This window comes from Paramisgurnus dabryanus, chromosome 2, assembly GCF_030506205.2.
Source record: "Paramisgurnus dabryanus chromosome 2, PD_genome_1.1, whole genome shotgun sequence".
In the NCBI taxonomy this organism is placed as follows: Eukaryota; Metazoa; Chordata; class Actinopteri; order Cypriniformes; family Cobitidae; genus Paramisgurnus; species Paramisgurnus dabryanus.
Window position 1 is genome coordinate 538679 of NC_133338.1, and position 25918 is coordinate 564596.

The 25918-nt window shown below is 39.0% G+C and overlaps 1 protein-coding gene across 31 annotated transcripts in view; it reads right to left on the bottom strand.

Annotated features, from left to right (window-relative positions):
- ptprda (protein tyrosine phosphatase receptor type Da) overlaps positions 1 to 25918 on the bottom strand; it is a 341854-nt gene that overhangs the window by 120855 nt on the left and 195081 nt on the right. For all 31 annotated transcript variants that reach the window (XM_065249635.2, XM_065249633.2, XM_065249632.2 and 28 more), the window contains exon 7: positions 21705 to 21741. The gene's annotated coding sequence lies outside the window, so the exon portion shown is untranslated. The remainder of the gene's footprint in view (positions 1 to 21704; positions 21742 to 25918) is intronic.

Here is a 25918-nt window from a genome sequence, read left to right on the forward strand (position 1 = left end):
GATCCCCTCAGTGATTTTATAATAGAAGGCATGTAGAGAAGAAGGAAATACTGCAGGGGATTGTGGGGAACGCTCTCTCGATTCTCAATGCAAATGTCCCAGTGCGAGCGTGCGTGTGCGTGTGTGTGTGTGTTCTCCTCAAGGGGAAGAGAATCTGACACAATCTGCCGTGGTGTCAATCTAGTGTTGGTGTCAAGATGCTGCTCATACAGATGGCACATCTCACAGTAGAGACAGACATACAGAAAACACAAACAGACAGAGCCAGAGAGAGAGAGAGAGCGAGAGATAGAGAGATGCAGGGGAGTTTTTTTATATATTTTTACACTGACATTTGATACATTGATTCTAATGATGTACACCAGTAGCAGTGATTCACGGGTATGACATATCATTTTCTTTGGCCATATGACATTCCCAAATAACTGAACCATAAAACCAAATTATATTTAAAGGTGCTGTAGAATGTAAAACTGGATTTACTGTAGGCATATCTGAATATAACATGGTAATGACATATCATGAGCCTCAAACACGATTGTTTCCTTCTTATGTAAACCTTGAGCATGCAAAAGACCGCTGGAAAACAGACCAATCTCAACACAACACCAACTGTGTGTTACAGTCATCCCAACATTAAATTAATTACAATGTTGTTACAATGTAAAGTTGTGACTGCTGAGTTAGCGCTATATGCTAGATAATGCTATATGCTAGTTAATGTTATATGCTAGTTAATGCTATATGCTAGTTATTGCTATATGCTAGCGTTTAGGCTGAAGTTCTACTATTGACGTTACAGTTACATTTTGCGGGTCAATACTGAAAAAAAAAACGTATCACTCAGAAATCTCCAAACAATTGATTATTCCTCAAAATCTGATACAGACTCAAACATAAGATCTGTTTACAAACACACAGAGCTACTGATGGAGAAACAGCCAATCAGAGCAGAGCTCAACATTATTATTCATGATCCTTTCAAACAAGATAATAATAGACCATTTCATTCTAAAGACAAATCCTAGGCTTGAAAATGGACATGAAAAACTGACTCTGGATAATTTTTGCATTAATAAAGCCACAAACCTTCTGTGTAGATTTCAGAGAACAATTTAACAGATTATTACAATGCTTTCTTTGGCACCTTTAAACAAAATGTGTACATACTCTACCTTCATGTACAAAATCCACCATACTAAAAAAAACCTCACAGACACAGATAACAAGAATACAAACTGCAAAAAATCTATAATAGTAAAACTGTACTTTAATTAAGCTAATATCAACACAAAACATTTCAGCATTTATATTGTAACAATTAGTTGTTTGCTATTAATAGAAGTCACAGTACATCAGACTAAATATGAAAACATGTCATGGCTTCTGTCACGGTGTAGTTTTTAATCGCAGAAGTGGCAATTATTTTACAAAAGGTGAAAAGATTTAAATGATCCACATTATAACTCATTATACTTCAGCAATAATCTACTGTATCTAGCTGAGAAGATCCGTGAGACTATTACACAAAAAAGGATTTTAGTAGCAAAAACACAGGTGAAGAACTACACTACCCACAATCCTCAAGTGAGATCCAATCAGGATCATAAGATCAGCGCTCATCACAACACCTCCTACAGGGGGAATCCCACTATTATAATTCATCACGTAATCTTCAGATCTCTTCTAATAAAAATATATCAAATGATTTTTAATGAGCATCTTCATAAACCGCTTTTATTTCTGTTGTTTTGTCTAAATGCCAGGACATGGTGAGTGCCATACGCAAATGCCCACCCCTGATGTCTGACTGTAACTGTATTACTGCAAAAGAGAAACAAACCATGCAGCAACATGAAATGATGATCTCGGCAGTATTACACTTGTGTTTTAATAGCAGTGAAACTGATATGACGTTTCAATGACAATGATAAAAAGTGTCTAATGTGAACACAATCACGGTTTCCATTTACACCAGAGAATTTAAAACAACTCACACATGTCTCATCTCACCTCTCAGATACTTGTTGTCTTAGGTTTAGTTTTTTATGTTTAGATTTTGTTTGCATTATATATCATCCCACAAAACTCCTCTACCAGGATTTCATCTGCTAACATTTTAAAATTATACACGATTCATTCTAATGAATTGAAAACATATACAAATCAAATCAAAATAAAATAATTTCATCAAGAAGATAACACTGAAATGTGTGTGTGTGTGTGTGTGTGTGTGTGTGTGTGTGTGTGTGTGTGTGTGTGTGTGTCGTGATGAATTGACACCCTCTGGAATGCTGGACATTTCTGGAATATTCCTGCAGGCCATTCCATCTGTTTGCGGAATGACTCCACAGGGACGCGTTCCGGTCACGGATTACAGGCCAGATATTACATTCTCTCATTCCTGTCTGAATCACTGCGTTAACGCCACTCAACACGCTGAAAATAAAACAACTTCTCCTAAATGAAGAAACATCTGAGAGATTTACACACGCTCAGTTAATCTTAAGAAATATTACAGAAAAATGCTTTATGTAAGTCAAACTAAGATCTAATAGTTATTTTTATTACATTACAAATCTATACTAGCTTGACAGTAGGGTTATAATGTAAAGAAGTTGTAGCCTGTTAAACCTGTTCTGCTAAAGATAAAGAAAGGTAAAGTATTTGTCATCAAGCAGTTTTGAAGCAGCAATGACGTCTTCTATAGCAGTAGAAAAAAAAAAAAACTATGGAAGTCAATGGCCCTCCAAATTCTTATGGGGGGGTTCCCAGACAGGGACTAGACCTTAGTTTAATTAGGAAATATAACTAGTTTGAACAAACAAGCCTTACTAAAAACATTACCTGTGTGCATGTTGAGGCAAAACAAAGACAACTAATGTATTATAAGATATTTAGTGCAAGTTGTTTTCAGTATGGAGAGCTCTTTTAGTCTAGGACTAGTCTAATCCCTGTCTGGGAAACCAACCCTTAGTGTTTAGCAGAACAAAGAAATGAATACAGCCTTGAGGTTAAGTAAAATATTTTTAATTTGAATCAATAGTTCATGATGAAGTTAATTGATTACATGAACATCTGATTCCTGATGATAAACTGCACTACCCATAATCCTGTGGGATTACCGCACTACCCATAATCCAGCCAATCAGAGATCAGCAGCAAAAACACTGCAAATGATGTAATGGAGTCAATCTTCATATACTCTAAAAGAAATAAACACGGACATGTTGTGGAATTGTCTTTTATAACTTCTATCATAAATATATTCTCTCTGTTTCTTTCCTTGAAATTCATCATGTTTTATTTGATTATGTCATTTCAAGGAATCATTGTTTATTCCCTCAGTAAAGACTTTGAATACACTTTCCTTCATCTTTATCTTTTTGTTCAGATGCTTTATCTCTTCAAATCACAAGTCTGTAGTGTGGTCATTTATCTCCGAGTTGACTGCTATAGGAAATATTTCTGCTGTATATGAACAGAAACATTTCACTTCATAACAATAATGTATCAAATATTATAATCATTATAATGCACAGAAAGGTTTAATCGATTGTTTGTCTATTAGACCTTCAGGAATGCAAATAATGAGTAATTCATTAAATAAGATTAGCACTGAAGAATTATTAATGCAGCGTTGAAACACATTTCAGTAAAGCTGGAGAAGAGAAACTAAAAGACTGTAGAGTGGAATAAATATAAGCGCTCGTATTATCTGCTTCCAGCAGAGTGTTCCAGAAATAAAGCCTGCATTCCCATCATGCATTGCAAATGAGTCTCCCACAACTTATATATATATATATATATATACACATAATGAGAATATTTAGCTCTATTGTTTTTCTATGAATAATTATCAAGTGTTAGTTTAATAGGATGAGTACTATGATTTAATTTGATAAAGATCAAATGACTTACAGTATGATTTAATATTCAGCTGTCTGATCTTTATCTACTCTTATGTTGTTCTGTCTGTATATTTCCTTTGTACACGATCAAAATTGTATTATTATTTAATTATTATTACTATTATTATTATGGTGCTTAGGTTTATATGTGTGGCTTTTGTGTTGTTTGATGTGTAGTCTGGATTAGAGTTCCTGTATCCTCAATAATCCATCAAATACACAGCCAGAGAGATTACAAGAAAATGTGTGCTGTAATCTTACAGAAACACACACACAGATATGAGTTTTGAAGTACAGATGTGTGTCAGTGTGATCTGTGTGTTTTAAGTGACCACATGTATGTGTGCTGTTGTTCATGCGTGTGTAAGTGTGGTCATATCTGCCTGCTAATGGATCTCATTCTTCATTTCACACTGAGAACCCTGATTCCCATGAGAAACATAAATCAAAGTGTGTGTGTGTGTGTGTGTGTGTGTGTGTGTGTGTGTGTGTGTGTGTGTGTGTGTGTGTGTGTGTGTGTGTGTGTGTGTGTGTGTGTGTGTGTGTGTGTGTGTGTGTGTGTTGTATCAGAGGGTCACGGTGTTAAATTGAACTGCTCTGGGATTCACGTCAGCTTTGCCTCTCTCACAGTTCTAAAGAACCAAATCACTCTTTCCAATGTAAACGACTATAACTAAAAGAGACAAAGGACTTCCCAAACTATTGTCATCATTTAGACAAAAAGTAATAATAATAAAACAATGCTAGCAGAAATAAATGTTTTGGTTTATTCTGTCCAGCTCGTGTAATATGACAGTAAAAGTCGTATGATTTAGAAGATCCCATCTTTAAATCTATTTTATTCATCTTGTCTTCGTGTGTTTTTATTTCTTTATTCATTCCTAACAGTCCCCACAGTAACAGTTGCATTCATCTGTCTGAAGACACTTTTCACTTGTGTGCTACAACACGGCTCAGCACCACACGGCTCGCATCGCTTTACTTTTACAGTACTGCTTCACAGTGGGCGGGATTATAGACTTATCGTTACAGTGGCTCCGCCTCTACTGCCATGACATCATCGTGAATGCAAACGCAATACAAAGAAATGCTCAACACTGGAGCGACGGAGCATGTTGATGGAATGGTGTTCTTGACTCTCTGCATGTTTTCACCGCTAAAAGGAGACTCGTACAACACAGCATAGATGAAGACATCACTTGGTTTGCTCAACGGAGTAAAATAATCCACGAGGGGAAGATAATTTTGCAATTTTGTAATGTTTTAGTATCAACCAACGTAGTACTAAAAATCTATCAGGTATTAGAGGGCTGTGGAAGTGGAAACCCCCCCCAAAAGTGAGATGTACTGGGCCATAACAGGCCGTATCCATCAAATGGAAAGATGCCATAATTTTAAATACATATATATTTCATCCTATCCTGGAAAATGTCAATTAAAAATGATTTTGACCAAGAAGAAAGTGATCATTTTCCCCACTGGATCTTATGACGGTATCAGATCAGATCAGTAACATGGAAACACTGCGCCGGATGAAGAGCCGACCGTCCGCTTCATGCGTTACGACACCACCTCAGAAAGAAACCGCATTTGGCAGCGAGGGTTCAGATTGGAGACGGAGCATCTTTACGTCTTCATTCAGCTCGACAAAATCTCTTTATATCGACTCTCTTACCAATAAACAGGATTTATAGGAGCCATAACCTTCTCCAGTCACTCTCTTTCTTTCTCCTGATGTCTTTATCTGAAGTTTCTCCTCTACCATCACACAAATCTGACTTCTTTCAGGGTTTAAAGGCGAGACTTGAGCTGATCTGAGGTCAGCGGTGGTTCAGATAGGCAGACTGTTCCTGCCACGATTATTTCCAGAACGTTTGGCACCCCGTTTCTTTCAAGATTTGTTTTTCAAATAAGTTGGCGCCCTGTAATTGCAGGCTTTTTTATAGATTTCTCTCCGTCTTTGTCTCGGGTCTCTCATGTGGAATTTTCCCTCTAAACCTTGACATTCCTGAGGATTCAGTCATAGACTTCTGAAAATATTTCTCTTTTTTCCCCTGTAATTCCTCCCCTCTTCTATTTTCCCTTCATGTTGGGAATCGAGCGCTCGACAACTGTATCGACACGGCTGAGGAATATTTCCTTCATCTTAGCCAGATTCGGTATTCCCGCAGAGGTCATGGAAAGTCTGTGGGAAATAATACAACATGAACGAAAGACTGGCATCCTGAAGAAACACGCAAAGAATCCGACCTCTGGAAGAAATTAGTCTTCGAGTTAAGATTTACCTTCAGAAATCCTCAAGCAAATGCTTTTTCATTTCAATACCACAGAGGCAGACGGCCCCTCAACTCACACACAGCAGCCGTTTAACCGCATGTGTGTGTGTGTCTGTGTGTGTGGCAGGGGTACGACTGGATCGCATTTCACCCAAATATGCAGTGCTCGGGCGTCACATCCATGCCGAAACCCTCAGCCCGACGTCTGCAACCGTGAGCACAAACTCTGCTCCAAACAGCAAATTATTTTGTCTTCAGTCGCAAACGTTTTTCGTCCGGTTGTTGCAGCAAAATTGGAAATCGAAGGCGTTTCCACGGCGTTAATTGTGGGATGTCGGACTGCAGTGGCAAGCACTGATTGCTTGGGCATGTGTGTATGAAACACACACACACACACACACACACACACACACACACACACACACACACACACATTAGCAACACAAAGATATCTGGAACCAATGGAGTGTAAGTGCTGATCGACTGCAACACACGCACACGCGCACACACACTTCAGGCTCATTTTCACCACCTCACTGACTTTATCTGTGTTTTTATCGTACACTATTAACCCTTTCCTAGACATGGAGCAGCACTGACTGGCTCTTGATGAGATTCATACTGAATTCAGTGGCTCATGCGGGGACATCAGGGGCCCCTAGCGGCTGCACACGAGCACCAACCCATCACAAAACACACGCAGACACCCAAAACATGTCACATCAAATTAGATGTATACATTTAAAGTCTGCTTTGTTTTCATTTTCTATTTCTATTTTTTTACGTACAATACCCATGACAATTTGTGAGAACAACCTAAAATCTAAAAGAAATCTTTAAGACATTCATAAGCCTGAATTAAAATGCACCATAAAGAAAAGCTTTTATAAAACCAATTATAGATCTGAATCTCTTCACAAATCAAACACATAATTCACATACAAGTTGCTGCTTAAATGATGCTTTGGAAGACAATAAAATAAAAAACTATCAAGATCAGCAACACAAAAGAAACGGAGCTCAATGTACAACAAACGCTTTTCAATCATATGACACAAAATATATGATGATTGTGTAATCCAGTAGCAATATGAGGTTTAATCAACTCGCACAAACTCTTATATACTCACATATCACTTCAGATTATCAACCAACATCAGACTCCTCAAACTATATATGTTCATATAATCACACACAATCCTGGATTGCAATATATTTTCATTCACACACACAGACACACACAGGGCTGTAAACGCTTAATTCATTGACATATGTGCTCATATTTACTACACTATGATGATCTCTCAATGTACAGCATAAATAAAAATCCTCTGAAGCATTATTTAAATATACCTATATATTTAAAACGCCTAATGCTGGTACACACACACACACACACACACACACACATACACACACACACGACTCATATACAGTCTTATATACTCCTGACCTGTCCTCACACACTTTCACATAAATTCATATACTGTCTATATTTATATGTACTTATACATGCTGTCCCACACTTGTTCTGATAAAAGTCTTACCTGCTCATCATCATCTTCTTCATCATTATTTTATGAGCAGTGAGTTGATAAGAGACTTTAGTAACATCCAGTGATAATCCAAAAGGGGCTCTCGCGTTTCTCCCCCGCGTCTCGGTCTCGTCGCGCGGTTTCTCAAACACACATGATCTCCTCACGAGCTGTGAACGCGTGCGACTCGCGGCGGGTCTGTGCGGATCATCGCGGAGCGCACGGGAGCAAAGCGGAGAGCGCGTGGCGTCCGGGAGGCGCGTGCGGCCGGGACTGCGCGCTCGGGCTCGAGCAGCACCGGAGAGGGACGGAGAGAGCAGTGACGTCACCCGCCCGCACCGAGTCCCAGCGCTTTAAAGACACACGAGCCTCTGTAACACTTTAAGGAAGTTCCTTTATCAAAGTTAAAAGACTTGTATATTAATTAAAATAATACAAAACTAATTTAACTTTATAAAGAACAGATTTAGTCATTCTTCTTCTGGGTTGTCACGTGCAAACGCAAAAGTGATCTTACCAACTCTAAGCACAGCTGACAAACTACTTGGTAAAGTTTTTAAATATTATAGTAGTTTGCTATTAAAGTTTTAAAAGTGAAATGATTCGAGTTGTATGTGACAGAAAAGTACATGTGACATCACTCACTTGAGCGCGGTGTCGCTATGGTAACCTATGGACGCCAATGCCATCTATCTGGTATTATTACGCGCTCTGACTGATCTGTAATCAGGGCTTCACAGTAATGTAGTAATGTTATTATTAGGTACAAAATGAAATAAAACCTGTCCATTCTTTACCTTTGTTTTTTAAGTCATGTGACCGACTGATATTATTTTTTTATAAATGTATGTGCCATGTGACTTTGAGAGTTGCCGTAGGCAGAACAGTTATGAAGTTGAAGCTGGTGTTAGACAGTCTTTTGATCGTAGAAATTACAATTTATCATTTTAAAACTTGATAAAGTATTTTTGAATTGTATTTTTCATCATTTGTATTTTGACAACAAGAAAAGTAAATATATATGCTTTCTGCAACACCCTTGTGGAAATGACGAATAACAGAAAATAGTTTGGATTGCCATTACACCACGTATATGTTTTAAATCACCTCTCAGCAGAAGAAAAATTAAGATATAAACTACAAGTTTTGGGCACTTGTGATCCCTGCACAGCATCTGATTCCATATTTTATAGTCACTAAAACAGATTCCTGCCAGACCTCCACTCTGGTGATGTTTATATCTCAGTCATGCAAAATTTCTTTATAGCCGGTTTCAGCAGTAACAACATAAACAAACGACTTTAGTGGACCAAATGTAACTTCCGGTAAACTTCCACAAAGAATCAATAACAACAGAGTCTATCTAGAGTAGATTATTTCTGATAACAAGCTAAATAAATAACCAGGAAATGAATCTGGCGTATCAATCTGTACATTGAGCTAATCTACGCCCGCGGCCAGTGTGTGTTTTCAATTGTTTCCAATGGAAGCTCGGCGTCTTTCAAAAAAGCCAGCAGCTAGCGGTTTTCTTCCGCACTGAAAAACGTCGCTTGGTGGTTTTTCCACGCTGAGTGGTGAGCACCAAGAGTTGAAAAAGATTCAATTTTGGGTGAAAATCTCCGGTGCATCGTACAACGACTTATAAACAAAGCAGAAGTAACACAGCTACCAAAGCATTTAGCTGAAGAAAGCTGGCGCTCAGTTAAAAAACAGCTGGCATTCGGCATCCTCCACGAGTTTCAGCTGCTTTTAAAGGCTTTGGTGTGCACACCCCCTTACTGTGTAAAATTAATGTAAATAATGTTAACTACAGATCCTTAAATTCTTGCCTGGCTGCCAAATCCGCACAGCGGTGATCCATACTCGCTGTCTTTAGGAAACCAAAAAAAATTTTCCACAAGGTATTAGATAAACAAGCACAGACCGGAAGTTAACTTCGGGCCAGACGCGTAACCGCGGCAATGTCCGTCCGTCCGATAAAATGTCTATACTGCCACCAGGATTATATTAAAATGATATCATATTGTATTATATTATAATACATTAAATCATATTAAAGGGGTGGTTCAATGGCATTTCAAGCATTCTGACTTATTAACACAGTTATAGAGTTGTTTCCTCATGCTAAATGTAGGCAAAGTGTCAAAAAAGCAGTTGGGCTGTTACAGAGTATTCCTGTGTCAAATGCACTTCGCCAGGGTTCGTACAAATTTCGTAAAGTTTTTGTTCGATTACGGGCCCAGCTGATGTTCAGGTGTTCTATACGCGTCACTTATTTTTATGGGCACTTCCCCCGGAAAACCCAGCCCACCCGTCAATCAGCGGGAGACGCTAGAACTTACAAACATCACTTCACGCGACAGCAGAGTTTTGCGTGTGTGTGTGTATAATGCGCTGGATTTAATTGAAAAGTCCCAACCGGGTCATGAGTTGCATGGTGTAAGTAAGACTTCTGTCTTATTTTGGAAATAGGCTCGTGCACATTAATATAAATGACATGAACAGGTAGTGAATCATAAGTTAAACAGTGTTGTTGTTTTGTACGTTATCGGAAACAATCAATAAAGCTAATCTTTCTTTTATAAATCTGATAAAACTAAAGACTCTTCGGAGATATAAAGGATGTCATACTACTATATGTACTATATTTGAAATCACCTAAACAAACACACCCCTACCCCAACAGAATCTGGACCTTCTTTTGATAGACCCGCCCCACACGTACGCAACCCAGGCAACAATGTTGGTTTGTAGACACGCCCCCTTACTGCTGAATGGCTACAAGTATGTTTTGGTACTTGGCCCAACTTCCTCTTCCAAAATGTTTCTCAAAAATCTTGCACCCCTTTTTTAATCGAAAGTAATAAAGTTCAGTCTGAGCACAAGCAAACATTGCAATATCACATGAAAACTCTTAGTTAAAGGAATATTCTACTCATTTTCAATATTAAACTATGTTATTACCTTAACTAAGAAGAGTTGATCCATCCCTCTATCATCTTAGTGCGTGCACGTAAGCCCTGGAGCGCGCTGCGACACTTCGATAGCATTTAGCTTAGCCCCATTCATTCAATGGTACCACTCAGAGATAAAGTTAGAAGTGACCAAACACATCAACGTTTTTCCTATTTAAGACGAGTAGTTATACGAGCAAGTTTGGTGGTACAAAATAAAACGTAGCGCTTTTCTAAGCGGATTTAAAAGAGGAACTATATTGTATGGCGGAACAGCACTTTTGGGAGTACTTCGACTCGCCTGAAAAATCCGCTCCCCTTCTCACTCTCATAATGGGAGAGGGAGGGTGTTACTGCGCCGAGTCGAAGTACTCCCAAAAGTGCTGTTCCGCCATACAATATAGTTACTCTTTTAAATCCGCTTAGAAAAGCGCTACGTTTTATTTTGTACCACCAAACTTGCTCGTATAACTACTCGTCTTAAATAGGAAAAACGTTGATGTGTTTGGTCACTTCTAACTTTATCTCTAAATGGTACCTAAATGCTATCGTAGCGTCGCAGCGCGCTCCAGCGCTTACGTGCACACACACAGATGATAGAGGGATGATTCAACAGTTCTTAGTTAAGGTAATAACATATTTTAATATTGAAAATGAGTAGACTATTCCTTTAAATTTAGTAGTTAGTGTAACTAATCAATGTACTTGGTTGCTTCAGAAGGTTACCTTTGATGAAGTGGCGTCACTGTAAATATGACTGCCATTGTTTTCTCTCACTGGGGACAGAGGCACATACATTCATGACATCAAATGCACAAATTCCTCTTTTCTGGGTTTTTGTCTCTGACAGTTTGTAGAATCACAGCCCAGGTTTGTCTCCTCATTGGTTGCACAACAACTATTCAGGAATTAGACTAAACTGCTCACTTTTCACCGGCGGACAGCAGCAGGCAGCGCTCTCTTGCCCTCCAGCGGGGCGTTCACCTAAGTGCCTGACAACAGTTGAAAACTATCATTACATGCCACGTTCCAGATTGAAACATCCCAGATCTCCAATCTCCAGTCAATAACACTTTACATTATATGCATGTTTACCATGATGTCATGATGATATGCCAAGAAAATGTTTTGTTCTTGTGCCAATTATGGCCAAACAGATGTTCATGGTTCACATCAGATTGTGAAGAGCTGGCCACCGTCATGTCTGTGAAGTCAAATAAAGTCTCTCTCTCACGTTGTTGTTGATCGATCTTCCACAAGTTCAGAGGTCCAATTTTTGACTTCCTTTACCGTTCCAAAAGTTTACTTTCACATTTGAGGAGGAGAATATCCGATATCCCAGTGTATGGAAAGCAGCAATAGCATTCCGCTGCAATGTTATTTTTTGTAGACCAACCAGGAAGTTATGGGACACTGGTTCCAAAAAGACCATTCATTTTTCCTATAGACTTTTGGATTCTAATATTATATCAAAAAAAGAATAGACCCTAAATGCATTTACTAAAAGTAAAAATCTAACTTTAGGCTTAAAGCGAAATGCACCACAGTCTCTCGACATCAACGTCATCACCATCACGTCTCTTTCAAACTTTATTTAACACATTTAAAAACATGTTTCCTGAAAATGATATACTCTGTAGATGAATGTTTGTTGGGAATTGTTCCCATGTTGTTTCTGAGATTGTCATGTGTGATGATGTTTAAAGTCTATAGGTCGCCGTTTAAAAGACATGAAAAAGCTTTAGAAAGACGCGAGTGAGGGTGTTACTGGTGTGTTTCATGTTGTAGAATAAAACCGAGGGACAACCTTCAGATATCTCTGATGAAGCCAACACGGAAGTGACTTAAACTGTAATTCATCGACTGGCCGGACTCCAAAAAAGAGAGTCGATTCCATAGACCTCCATGTTAAAATGCCCAACTTTACAGCAGAAAATAATATGCTTACAGCCTGGTACAAAAAGTGTTTTTGGTCTTTACAGCTAAAACTGTGAGGCACCGCTTACTTTTGGCTTCAAAAACGATCTTCAGAAACCTACGGGTGACGTCACAGACACTACGTCCATCTTTTTTACAGAATCAAACGTGAAAGTATCTTGTGTTAACCCAAGATCTTATTTTTAAAAAAAACTTCAGGATGATAAAACTGGCACGCTCTGCATCACTCTGTATGTATAATATGTAATAGTTAATGTAGCCTACATCCAACCGTTGTTATTCCAGATTATACCACTGGGCTGCTGAATGCTTTATTCTGATTGGTTGAGAAATGTTTCACACGTGATGATTATTTTTCTGACTTGTCAAATGTCTTAAAATAACCACCAGAGCAATGTGACCACTGTGATATAAGAGGAATAATTTACTACACTCCTTTGAATATTTAAAAAAATAATGCACACCCGTGTCGCGTCGTGCTGCATTATCACCTTAGGTGTGCATTCTTTTTTGAAATATTCAACGGCCTGTCGTCAATTATTCCTTACATGAATACAGACAAAGCGAAGGATTATAAGTCTTTTAAGTACTGAACTGCATGACTCACAGTATCCAGATGACACTGTTATCAGCAGACCTTGAAATAACAAACTTTGCAGTCTGATGGATTTAAAATCTTTAAGACACCACTGGATCATCACAAAAGACAAAAGCGATTGTTAGAACGATTCACAGGTAACACAATAACTACTGTTTACTTTTGTGTTTGGTGCAGAAATGGCAATGGTTTCAATGATTCATAGTATTCAGAAAAGCTTTTAACAGTATTGCCATCATCTGTACATTCATGGAGATAGGAAATATACATTTATTAAATATATGAGAGGACAAATTATCTGAAGTGACTCCAGATATGAGATGTGTGAGCGTCAGTACCGCTGGTGTCCTGTTGGGTGCAGCACAGATAATTTGTGCCTTTACTGCCACGTTCTCTTGTACTTCTGACCCAGTTTTAATACCATCGCACATGTTATTTTTTATAAAAGTGCTTAAATAACACATTTAGGTGTATGATTGGTAGAAGTGTGTGTGTGTGTGTGTGTGTGTGTGTGTGTGTGTGTGTGTGTGGTTTGACTGCATCATTAAACATACTGAAGATCTACCGAATCCAGCAGCTGAAGCTCTGAGCCTCAGGCACTGAAGGTGTTCTGCTGAAACTCGCCCGCCTGCCAGCGTCCACAAACAATCTGTGCAGCCTCGCTTCGGGACACCACGAGAGCAGACGGGCGGTCTGTCGGTGCAGAGACTCTCAGCAGTCACCTGTGCTGATGCCATCGCATTCATATCAGGGTCCTATCAATTACTTTCCATTACTTCATATCCATTACTCAACTCTGTCTGTTAAACACAATAGACTTTTAAAATGTGAAGTTTATGCCATCACTTTTTAGTTTCTCTCTGTTTTATGCCTAAGTCCCATGAAATCAAAATGGAAGATTTTAGGCTTTTATAAATAGTTCAGTATGAATATTTTAGCCTTAAGGACTTAAACCACTGAAAAACATAAAAAACTTACAGTCTCTTATTTCTACCAATATAGATCAACGATTCTGCACTCCAGCTTTGATTGTTTTGATGTGCACTTTGGGAAGCGCATTACCCGCCCACACACACACACACACATAGAAATGTGGGAAAAGACAATGAAGGTATCTCAGGAGACCGGAAACCTAACATTGAATTTGAATGTGCCTTGATGCCTCCGAAGGCGGCATTTTAGAGATTTCCCATTTTAGGACGCAACCATTGTTTTCATTACTCTATCGCCAGGTGTGTTTTCAACTCTTTCCCCGCTATTAATGAATTAACTTATCAAATAAAAGAAAATGCTTCCCTGCCAATGACGAGTTTTTACGACAATCCATATTTCCACTATTATCCACCGGGTGTCACTCTTACTCAACATATAAAACACTAAAGCATCCACTGATCCAAAAACAGTAAAAACTCTGTGTTTGTTTTTATCATTGCTCTGAATCTGATCTCTAACTAAAGTTCTTCACAAAAAAGGCAATTATCTCAGCTTGTTGCTCAAAATGTTTTTATTTTTGAAGAAACCTACCCATATTTGAGAGGTGATAAAAAGAGAAGAAATGAAAAGCAGAGGTTTTTTTCTTTTATTTGATATATTGTATGCTTATAGAAGAAAATTTTCTGGAAGGCATTAAACTTTTGTGAAAACCATAAAAAATGCTGGCGCTGGCAACTTTTTTTAAAACACTGGTGGGGAACGAGTTAACGGCTACACTATGAGACACAACTGCACACATCAAGAGCTTTGATATTTGAAGGGAACAGGGCATAGAGACGATCACTTCTGATTGAAATTCACTGAATGTTAACGCACCAGACCAAGCAGCAGATCTCAAGAAACTTTAGTTGGTCTTATCATACATAAATTTGCCTCAAAGTAAGTGTATCTTGTTTAGATGATCGGGTTGGGTAAAGGGCAAAACACCGATTAAGAGAGGTTGTCACCAGTGGAGACATCATATTGAATCCATGCATTAGGCCTTGCGGTGTGTAAACGCTGCCCCAGTCACCGTAGTAAATTCACAGTGGGATATTGTGCGATCAACGTAGATGTCTGGAGATCTTTACTGCGCTAGCTGCTAAAATCCCCCATGCAGTCTGATAGCAACCCTGCGCGAGTCTTCCTCTCCTCTGACTGTAATGGAAATACAGACGCCAGTGGATTTACAGTGGGAATTCGGGACTAAGCGCGTGTCCGGGCTAATACAGCAGCGGCTGTCTGATGAATGGATAAGAGCCGGAATCTATCAGGCCCTGATATCATCTATCAGGAACGGACTCTGTCATTCACCGACTCTCGGAGGTCAATAAATGAGCCGTCTGTTGGGGTGATGGATGGAGGTCAGGCGTCGATACGAAAACTTGGCTTTGATTCCAAGGAGAGAGGCTGCGTTTGTGTGTTTTTATTTATTGCGATGTTTACCAGAGGCTGAAGCGTTAGCAGTAAAATCAGCAGGTGTTAAATCAACACCTGAACAGGAATATTTGAATCTGTGGGGATTAATGTAATCCTGGAGGAACAAGACGGATTGAGTAGAGCCGATGCTCGAATGCGAAAGCAGGAACGGATGCGACGGTGGCAGGTTCGAGCCTCTCTTGCGACCCAACAATCACCCGCTATCTCTCACAAACAAAAGTGCCACGTCAAGCGGTTTGGGGAAACGTGTAAATGCATTCTTTTGATGGATAGGCTATTTAAATATCATGTATGTTGATAAATTAACATGTTGAAAATAGTTAGTCTAAAGAGTCTCTGATATCCAAGCCGCAGCATTTCTGACTCTTCCCGAAGGATTTTAAGAGCAAAGCGGCCTCAAGGTTGATGTGCGGCCATGAAGTATCACACCCACCGGGAGACTAATAGCTCCAATAATGAAGCGTCGTTTGACTGCGTGATTCATTCAAACAGCCAAATCTTTATTGCTGTGTTTGTAAAGACAGGCTGTATATTAGAGTCGCTCAGCATGGCCTTGTTTTCTCTCTCTCTTTCTCTCAAGTGGACTCAAGGGCTCAAGACAACAGAATAAAGTTGATGTGCATAAACCCAAAAAGCCACAGTTGAACAGCTGTATGTGATTCGGTTTCAATGCACTCCAACACCAGGGGCAGAAAACGGCTCATTTTACACCTTCAGCAATGTCACGAGCTACATGGGTGTTCATCTCACAGAATCAGACCACAGATCAAAAGTGGACTGTTTTTAACATCCCTTATATCGAAGAAGAGATATAATGAGATCCAAGTCATTCAGGCTTGATGAAATGAATTTGACCCAGAAAGTGTGGCCACCTGGATCCAGATCTCATGAGGATGAGAGGCGTGTCAGTGCTGGCGTGTTGCCCCGGTCAGAGGAAAGCCTTCAAGCTCTCAATACATCAGATGATTTAAGAAACTCAAACCCTGATTTGACAGAAGTCTCATGTACGGTCCTGCAGGAGGATATCAAATATGTGCTATCTCACATCTCAAGATATTCACTACAGAAGCTCTTTTCATATAGAAAGATGACACATCAGTACAATTCTGATTCGTAACAGGTCTCTACTGATGCTGCTGGACTTTGCCAATGTCATTTACTTGCACTTAGGCATATCATGTAATCGTGAAGTATGGAAAAAATGATTATAAGGTTTGGGTTCCCAGACTTCAGTACAGATTCACACAGTTTCTGTCAAAGACATATTTTGACTGAATCTCACAGTCAGAGGTTATGACATTGCAGTTTACATGCACTTTAAACAGATTCAAATGTTTGTTTACATGTGCATTCTATATAATCCCAACCAAACGCCTGAGCAAGCACACAGTCAGGGTTGCCAGATTTGCGTAATCAGACCAGCTCAATTGACACCCAAAACTAGCCCAAAAGCATCAAAATTACTTTTCACAGTCCACGTTCCAATAAATAATAAACAAAATACTTTCATATTTACCCCGAAGAAAGAAATCAACTCACTGAAACAGTTTTCAGATATAGGCAATGAAAACACACTTTTCTAAAGGCACAACGCTATTTTATTTCTTTATGTAATGTTATGAAGATCATGATCGCTGCAAATGTACAGCGTGTGACCCCATTACTTTATAATGTGTGTTGCCATTGCCTTGCTATTGCATGTTTCTGTGATGAGAATCATGTGATATAAGAGATGTAAAATAAGACGTTAACTTAAACACAATTGCACACATGTGCACAAGGTATCCGATTGAGAAAATATTACGATTTACACGTTAACATGCATACTTTTCTCCTTATGATCGGATCACAGAACGGAGTACATCAAGACTTTTCAATCCGATTGATCCATCAATCCGATAACAAACGGATTATTTGGTCGCATGTAAACGTAGCTAATGTGAATTATTCACAGCATGATTTCATTTCATTCCATGTAACTTAATAACTTAATTTATTTTAAATGAATTATATTTGAACAATGTAAGGAAGCTTGTGTTATTATTTAACATTTCCCTTCATTTTTATGCCATGTTTTGTAGTGGGTCACCACTTGATGTTTACTGTAAAAGTCCATATTGTATAAAAAGTTTATAAGTAAATAACACCGAGGGGTGGTTTCCTAGACAGGGATTAGACTAGTCCTACCTAGACTAAAATAATGTAAGAGCTGTCCAAACTGAAAACAACTTGCATTGCCATACTTGCACTAAAATAAATTGTCCCCCTCTGTTTTCCCTCAAAATGCACACAAGTGATGTTTTTAGTAAGGCATGTTTGTTAAAACTAGTAATATTTCTTAATTAAACTAAGTCCTAGTCCTGTTTTAAGATAATCTCTGTCCGTTAATCCGACCCTGAAAGTTCAGCATGAGAGCGCTGCACATATAAACAATGAAGTGTTAGAAATAAGACTTGGATGATAACAAATACATTAGCATTAAATCTGATCAGGCTTTACGATTACAGTTTACAATCATTTACTGTTTGTCTGAGAAACATTTAAATAAATCTGATGAAACTAATATTAATACCTCAACATCCCATACAAATCCTGCATAATATTAAAGTGAGGCGACTGATCAAACAACACTTTTCAAACTTTTTTCATTAAAGCAGATGAGTCAAGATTTAAGATAAGATTCAGTGAGTAAAACCGGCTCGTGTAATTGTTGTGTTTCTGCCTTAAACAGACTGAAAAAAAACAGTGGGAAAAGAAAGGTAAGTGTAAGAAACTTCAGGGCTGAAATCATGCATTTCATTTCCACCTTAAAAGCCTTTATAATCCAGCAGCAGAGCCGAAGACAGGAACAGATTGTTATGGACCAGAAAATTGGCTTTGGACAGTCCAGAAAACCTATCGGTATGTCCAGCAACACGAGATCTCTCCCATTATGACCAATGAAGCTGCCCACACGGATGTATCCTGCTTTCAGACGGACATGTTGTGCTCACCACATACTCTACAATTTCTTCTTGTTTGTCTTAAACATAATGACTTTATTTGTAGAAATCACATCCACAAAGTGGCATCTTAATTCTGAGGGTTGGTTAAAAGCTGGTATATAAATGACACGTCAACACGGGTCAGTTCATGAGGATCCTGAGCATCACCTGCTCATCTGTAGTTTGCATTGCTCTCTCCAAGTGTGGATGTGATTGATTGACAGTTGCCACAGTGACAGCGGCAGTCGTCGAGGAGACAGAATCGCCATGCATAACGAGAGACGGTCGCTTGTCGTCGTGGAGACACAAATTCAGGAGAAAGAGTCAGGCCGGCGCTGACAGTTTTCAGCACCGCAGTGACGGCTCGATCCGACCCAAAGAGCAGGAAAGATGGAGAAATTAAGATCGGAAGGGAAGCTGGTCGTGTCACTGTCGACAGACTTAAGGGAAACATTAATGCTAAAAACATCCAGCAGTGTTATTCCTGGAACACACCAACCCTTTCACCATAACCTAAATCCAAGTTAAAGAAGTCCATGATGTGTTGAGATGAATCAATCAGCCGTTGATTGTCTGTTTGTCACAGATCAGATTAGAACTGAATGTGCCTTTATGGTGGCATGGACTGTGGGAGTAAAGCCACACTGACACAGAGAGAAAATGCAAACCCTCACAGTGATACCCACTCCTAAAAGTTATTCAGTCTGCCATTTTTAGGTAAACAACTTTTCCCTTGTTGACTAACAATGATTAAAAACAAGTCATGCTCTCTCTCCCTCTCTCTCTCTCTCTCTGTGAGTGAATCTTTGTAATTCAAACATAAATTGGGCGTATTGAAATCAAACGCACAGAGCCGATCACCCGACACTCCAAACAATCACCTGATTTCTGCTCTGTAAACACAAATCACTTTCAAATAAAAATCAATAAGCATTCAACAGATAAACAATCTGATTGAAATCATGATGAGATGAAGGCAACGCTATACGAGAGTTAAACATACGTCACTCTGAGTTTCTACTCGTGAACGCCGGCAGAATAAATAAATGATTTCTGTGCTAAAGGCTTGTCAGAAATATGCTGAGGTGTAGAAATGATTTGAAAAGTGGAGGCACATAATATAAACCTTATCAATGAGGCTTATGAATAATGATTTCTCACAGGCTGCATCATTTACAGATGAGACTCACATTTACTGTACTGACAGCTACTCAAAATATGCCATCAGAAATTTAGATTATTTTTGGTGCTAGTCCAAAAAATCTATTATATGTTACTATAGTGAATGAACTTCATTATAAAAACACAAACGTCTATTAACAAATGATCACTAAAACACAGGTGACAAACTGAATTTATAGTTCAAAATCAACACAGTGATGAAAGATTCATATTTCACTCCAAACAGACTTTCTGCCCAGAGACTTCTGGAAACATTATTCAATCAAACATGTGCTTACTCCGTACTTTAGTCTTGCTTTCCAATACAAAACCCACTTAATATAAAATAAAAACCTTTATTTACAGAGACATCCAATAAAGTGTGGCTAAAAATGACCTGAGTAAGTATTTCCATTTTCCAACCCTTACTAATGTTTTCCATAAACATGACCTAATATTTACCGTTTGTCAAGGAGATTATTTTAATCATCTATAAAATTAGAACAAAGTTAAATATATTTATCTGATGTGTTTGTTCTTTTCAGATAGTTTAAGCTGCTAGGTCTGATGGTCTCCCAGCCTGACCAGCTAAAAATGCATCCAAAACCAATTTTAAACCAACCTGCTTACCCAGCTAAAACCAGCAAGCTACACTGTCTCACCAGGCTAAAACCAGCCCATTACATATTTAACCCGGCTTATATTAGCCAGCCAAGCAGTCTCACCCGGCTAGATCCAGCCCGCTACGCGTCTCACCCGGCTAAAACCAGCCCGCTATGCCATCTCTCCCGGCTAAAACCAGTCCGCTATGCCATCTTACCTGGCTAAAACCAACTCGCTACGCCATCTTACACAGCTAAAACCGGCAAGCTACACCATCTCACCTGGCTTAAACAAGCCCATTACACATTTAACCCGGCTTATATTAGCCAGCGAAGCAGTCTCACCCGGCCAAAATCAGCCCACTCCACCATCTCTCCCAGCTAAATACAGGCCGCTACGCGTCTCACCCGGCTAAAACCAGTCCGCTACGCCATCTTACCTGGCTAAAACCAACTCCCAAGCCATCTCTCCTAGCTAAATCACGCCCGCTACGCGTCTCACCCGGCTAAAACCAGCCCGCTACGCCATCTCTCACTTAGCTAAAACCAGCCCGCTACGCCATCTCACCCGGCTAAAACAAGCCTGCTACACCGTCTCACCCGGCTAAAACAAGCCTGCTACGCCATCTTACCCGGCTAAAACCAGCCCGCTACGCCATCTCTCACTTAGCTAAAACCAGCCTGCTACGCCATCTCACCCGGCTAAAACAAGCCTGCTACGTCATCTTACCCGGCTAAATCATCCCGCTACGCCATCTCTCCCGGTTAAATCAGTGCGCTATGCTGACTCACCCAGCTAAAACCGGCCCGCTACACGTCTCATCCAGCCAACCAGCTTAAGAGTTTTAATCCTTGTAAAGTGAATGAATGTCAAGAGTCAGAATGATTGTGAGATATAATGGCACAGATCTGTAAGCAGGTGAGAAATGAAGGGATGATGAGTTCTTCTCATCTGATGGTTGTAATGCAGGTGTATTAAACACTCCCTTTGTTTTTTTTCCCTCTCTCTTATACTCTCTGTCTTCTGTTCAGTGTTTGTATTAATGACATGCCAGCATCTCAGCGTTCCCATCATGCTTTGCTCTTGCTAACAGAGCCGATAGGAGCGGGGTGGGCATTTATCACTGTCAGTCACAGCTCAGCGATGGTTCTGATTGGATGGTCAAGATTTAGAGAGAACAAAACTCAGCAAAATGATTTAAGCACGGTGAAGAAGTCGACGTGTCTCTGTGTGTGTGTGTTTTTGTTGTGAAGTGAAGTGTCTACACCTGCACACTGTCAGCACATCACCACACACTCATACTGCTGTGTATTATATTAGTCTGTGTGTTACCTCTGATAGTCCTGCTGAAGATCCTGAGGACTCTGAGCTACAACACAAAGAGAAAACAACACAGTCAATTAACAAACATACACAAGACACGTGACAGATTCTTCTCATTATAATCAGAGGAAGCAGGCGCTCTATAGTTTATCATAGCTTCAGCGAGCGGCCGAACGCGGGACATGCTCGCTCCTGGCAAAATTAAGCTGCTGCCGCCTGAAAGGTCAGAGATTATTGGACAGCTGCCGGTTGAGGAAAAGCTGGTGATTAATGTGGAGCGAAAAAGAGAGCGATTCCAATGATGCCAAACTGCTAATTTAAGACATAATCAAGTTTAGAAAAGCAGAACTTTATTTAAATAACTTCCTCATGGGTTTCAATGGATCAAAAGGCCAACAAACATCACGGAGATCCACAGGCTGGGAAAGAGATTACTGTTGTCTCAGGTCAATGTTATAAGGGCAGATGAGTAAGTGCAAAAAAATGTGGACAAGAAGAGTAAAGAAACCTTCAAGAAGATGGACAAAAATGACAACAATGCATTAAAAAATCTTTAAAAATTTAACTGAATGGAGCCCAAATCTGCTCTTCCTAATCCATCAAAACAAAGCTGAATTCGTTCCTCATCTGCTCCGTCCAATCCGTCTTAACTAAACTGAATTCAGGGGTGCGTTTCCACCACGTAACTCTCTGCTTAACTACCACAGCACAATACATCGTTAGCGATGGTAACTAATTAACTAGTCATGACTGTTTCCTGAAAACAGAGTAACTTTATCTCACATCTGTCAATCGAACCATGTTTGTTTAACAACTTAGTTAATGATGTCACATACATGTTAGAGCCAACTAATTAAGCGATTAAGATCAAATAAAGTGAATGCCACATGCTGTCAATAACGAGCATTTTAACCACTCATGTTTAAGATGATTCACACCAAATATTTGTTGGAACAATGGATTAGTTTCAGGAAATTGTTGAATTTGCTTGTAATGGCAGAACTTCATCTTAATTCTTTACTAACAACAAATTTTAATGAGTACATAGTCACAGTGCAGGAACGATAAATACAAATAAAATAAAATAAAAATTCAAAGGAAAGTCTCCACAGATATTTACACTTGGGCACCACAGAAATATTGCACAGGGAATTCAGATGAACAGATTCCAGAGAGTTTACACAGATCAAATATTGCACAGTTGACAAAAACATTCTTAATACAAACACTGTGGCATCCGGCATTTAGAGATTGTTTGGCTACTGGATAATTTTAATGGGGTGGTGATGGCGCAGTGGATAAGACACTCACCGTTAGTGTGAGAGATCTGGGTTCGAATCCACTGTGACACACCATTGTGTCCCTGAGCAAGACACTTAACCCTTAGTTTTATATTTTCTAAATTATTTCATGGAGAATTACAGATTACTAATATCAGATGATAATTCACTTCTGGCTAGTCTAGTTAAATACACATTTAGTTGTGAGTTGCTGTTAAATCCTCAACATTATGTTCATGAACAACTCCAGGCTCAACACAAACACAGACACACGCACACACACACACACCAACACACCGTCTGACTGACAAAGTGTCAAGAGCAGTTATACCATCAGATGGAAAAATAACATAATCTCTGTCTGGTTTGTGGATGACGCTTCAGTTGTGTGGAAATGATACATGCAGAAAGAAGAGGATTAGAGATTCAGATGGGCTGGAAGTGAACATGTGCATGGTTGTGTGTGTGTGTGTGTGTGTGTGTGTGTGTGTGTGTGTGTGTGTGTGTTTGGTGGGCACATATGAAGGATGCTAATATCTGCTATCTTAAAGGTGATGAGTATTTTTGCACCTTCTGCTATAGTGATGTGTGTCATTTTATCAGACATGAATGTTCACAAATACTCGAATGCGACATCAACGATTAATCATGAAAACGATGATAATGTGTGGGTTTATTTACTTTTTATGACTGGTTATCTCTTGTGGTCCATAGTAAAGATTGTGGGCATGTTTGACTATGTGTTTGACTGAACGGTGTATGACATCACAGTATCAGTGATTTAAAACCATACAGAGGAGTCTACTCTCAAAGTGCACCCGCGGCTCCACCGCAACACTCGCCGCACACACCTCACATTACTGAGGCACTATATGCTTTCAAAAGGACACAGTGATTTTCGGCTTCACTTTGATAAGATAAAAATACACTCAGTCAAGTGCAAAATGTACACGGCCGTCACAAGTTCAATGCGTTATCATCTCATATTTAGGTAAAGTCTGCACACTGTTTTGCTCCCTTCATTTGTAGGGTCATTATTCAGATTTGTTCATTTGTCATTTTGTACAAATAAAGGGAGAAGAACAGCGTTCAGTCTTTCTCTTCATTACGTGATATACATTTTGATCCAGCACCTGGCAAAATATAGCTGATGTGCATACTTCAAATGACTCTATCATCTATCATATTTAAATCTCAAATGTCAAGAGAGCCATACGAACATTACATCTTGACTGAGAACAGGTGAGAGCACGACACAGCTAAACGCTAAAATGATAGCAAAAGACTTCAAGCTGCTTAATGTTATGAATCCGGACGTGTTTAAAAGCGTTCTGTTAGGATTATGAGGCACATCCACAACAGGAGTTAAACCTTTTGTCCAGTACATAACTTAGTTTAAGTCTTGTATTTTATGCAGATAGATGCACGTTGTATAATACATTTATGTTGTATCAAGATTTATATTATGTAGTTATTAGTATTATGTAGTTTCACTTCACGCAGCTATTCCTATTAGAGGTTTCTGTTAAAAAAACAACATTTAATTCATTAATAATCTAGTATGTGTTCATTTTTCTGTATTCGTTTCTTCAGCATTAATTGTTGTTAAAGTGTTGTTTTTAATAAATAAATAAAAATCACTATGATGCGTACACACCACCCCTTGAATGCCCTGCCCCTGATTAATCGAGTACTCGTTTCTCAGACCTATTGATTAATCCAAATAAAAGAAAATTACAAAAATGCACATCCCTAACATGAATAAGTTCAAGTTCATGAACAAGTTCATACGTTTATTTCCAACAACACTGTGATTTTCAAACATTGCTCTTTTATCCTTGACCAATGACATGAGATTGAAACGGCACTTCCTGCTGTCTGGACCAATGAAAGACTGGGAAACTTATTCAAAAATGTTTGCAACACCTCACCTTTGTAAACAGTGGAAAGAAAACTATGTCAACCTCTTGGAATTTCATGGTTTTATGAACAAATTTGTCGTAAAATGTAATCTAACCTTCATCTAAGTTTATGTTGACAAACATAATGTGTCTAAAAACAATTACACAAAACAATCAGATATTTCATGTCTTTGTTAAACACACTTATTCAAAATGGCAGTGGAACAGTAATAGAACCCTTACAATGAATAACTTGTTGACGCCCTCTTGGTGCTTCCTGTAGTTGTGGATCAGACCGACACATTGTTGAAGAGGAATTTTATCCCATTCTTCCTGGCAGAATCGCTTTATCTCCGTCATATTCTTTGGCCCTCTTCAAGTCAATCCACAGCATCTCTTTTGGGTTAATGACTTGGGCCACTCCAAAAGACAGATTTAGTTTTTCTGAAGCCATTCTGTTGTGGACTTGCTATGGTGTTTTGGGTTGTTTTTATAGACTCAATAATAATCTTTTACATTTTAATCCTTTTATTTTTCAGATTTAAAAATGTTTGTGTGCTGATGTGCATCCATGTGTGTAATAACGCACGTTGTCGTCCCGTTTATAGGTGCATATTAATAATGCACTCATTAACTCTTTCCATGCCAGCATTTTTCATGATTTTCACAAAAGTTGAATGACTCCCAGAAAATGCTCATCTTTAAAGATATAAACATACAATATATTAAATGAAAGAACAGACCCTCTGCTTTAAAAAAAAACTTTCTTCCTACTTTCATCAGTTCTCTTTTTATCACCTCTTAAATATGGGTATGCTTCTTAAAAAACACCCAATTATAGTTTATTCCATTTTTGTAAAGGATTTTTGATAGAGATCAGATTCAGAGCGATCATCAAAACTCAGACGGACATACAGCTGTTTGCCCGACAGCGATACTTCTGGGTTCTATAAGTTGCAGAAGTGTGCCACCTTGTGGATAATAGCAATATTTGCGGATTGACGAGATAACTCATCAATGGCGGGAAAGAGTTAAGTAATAT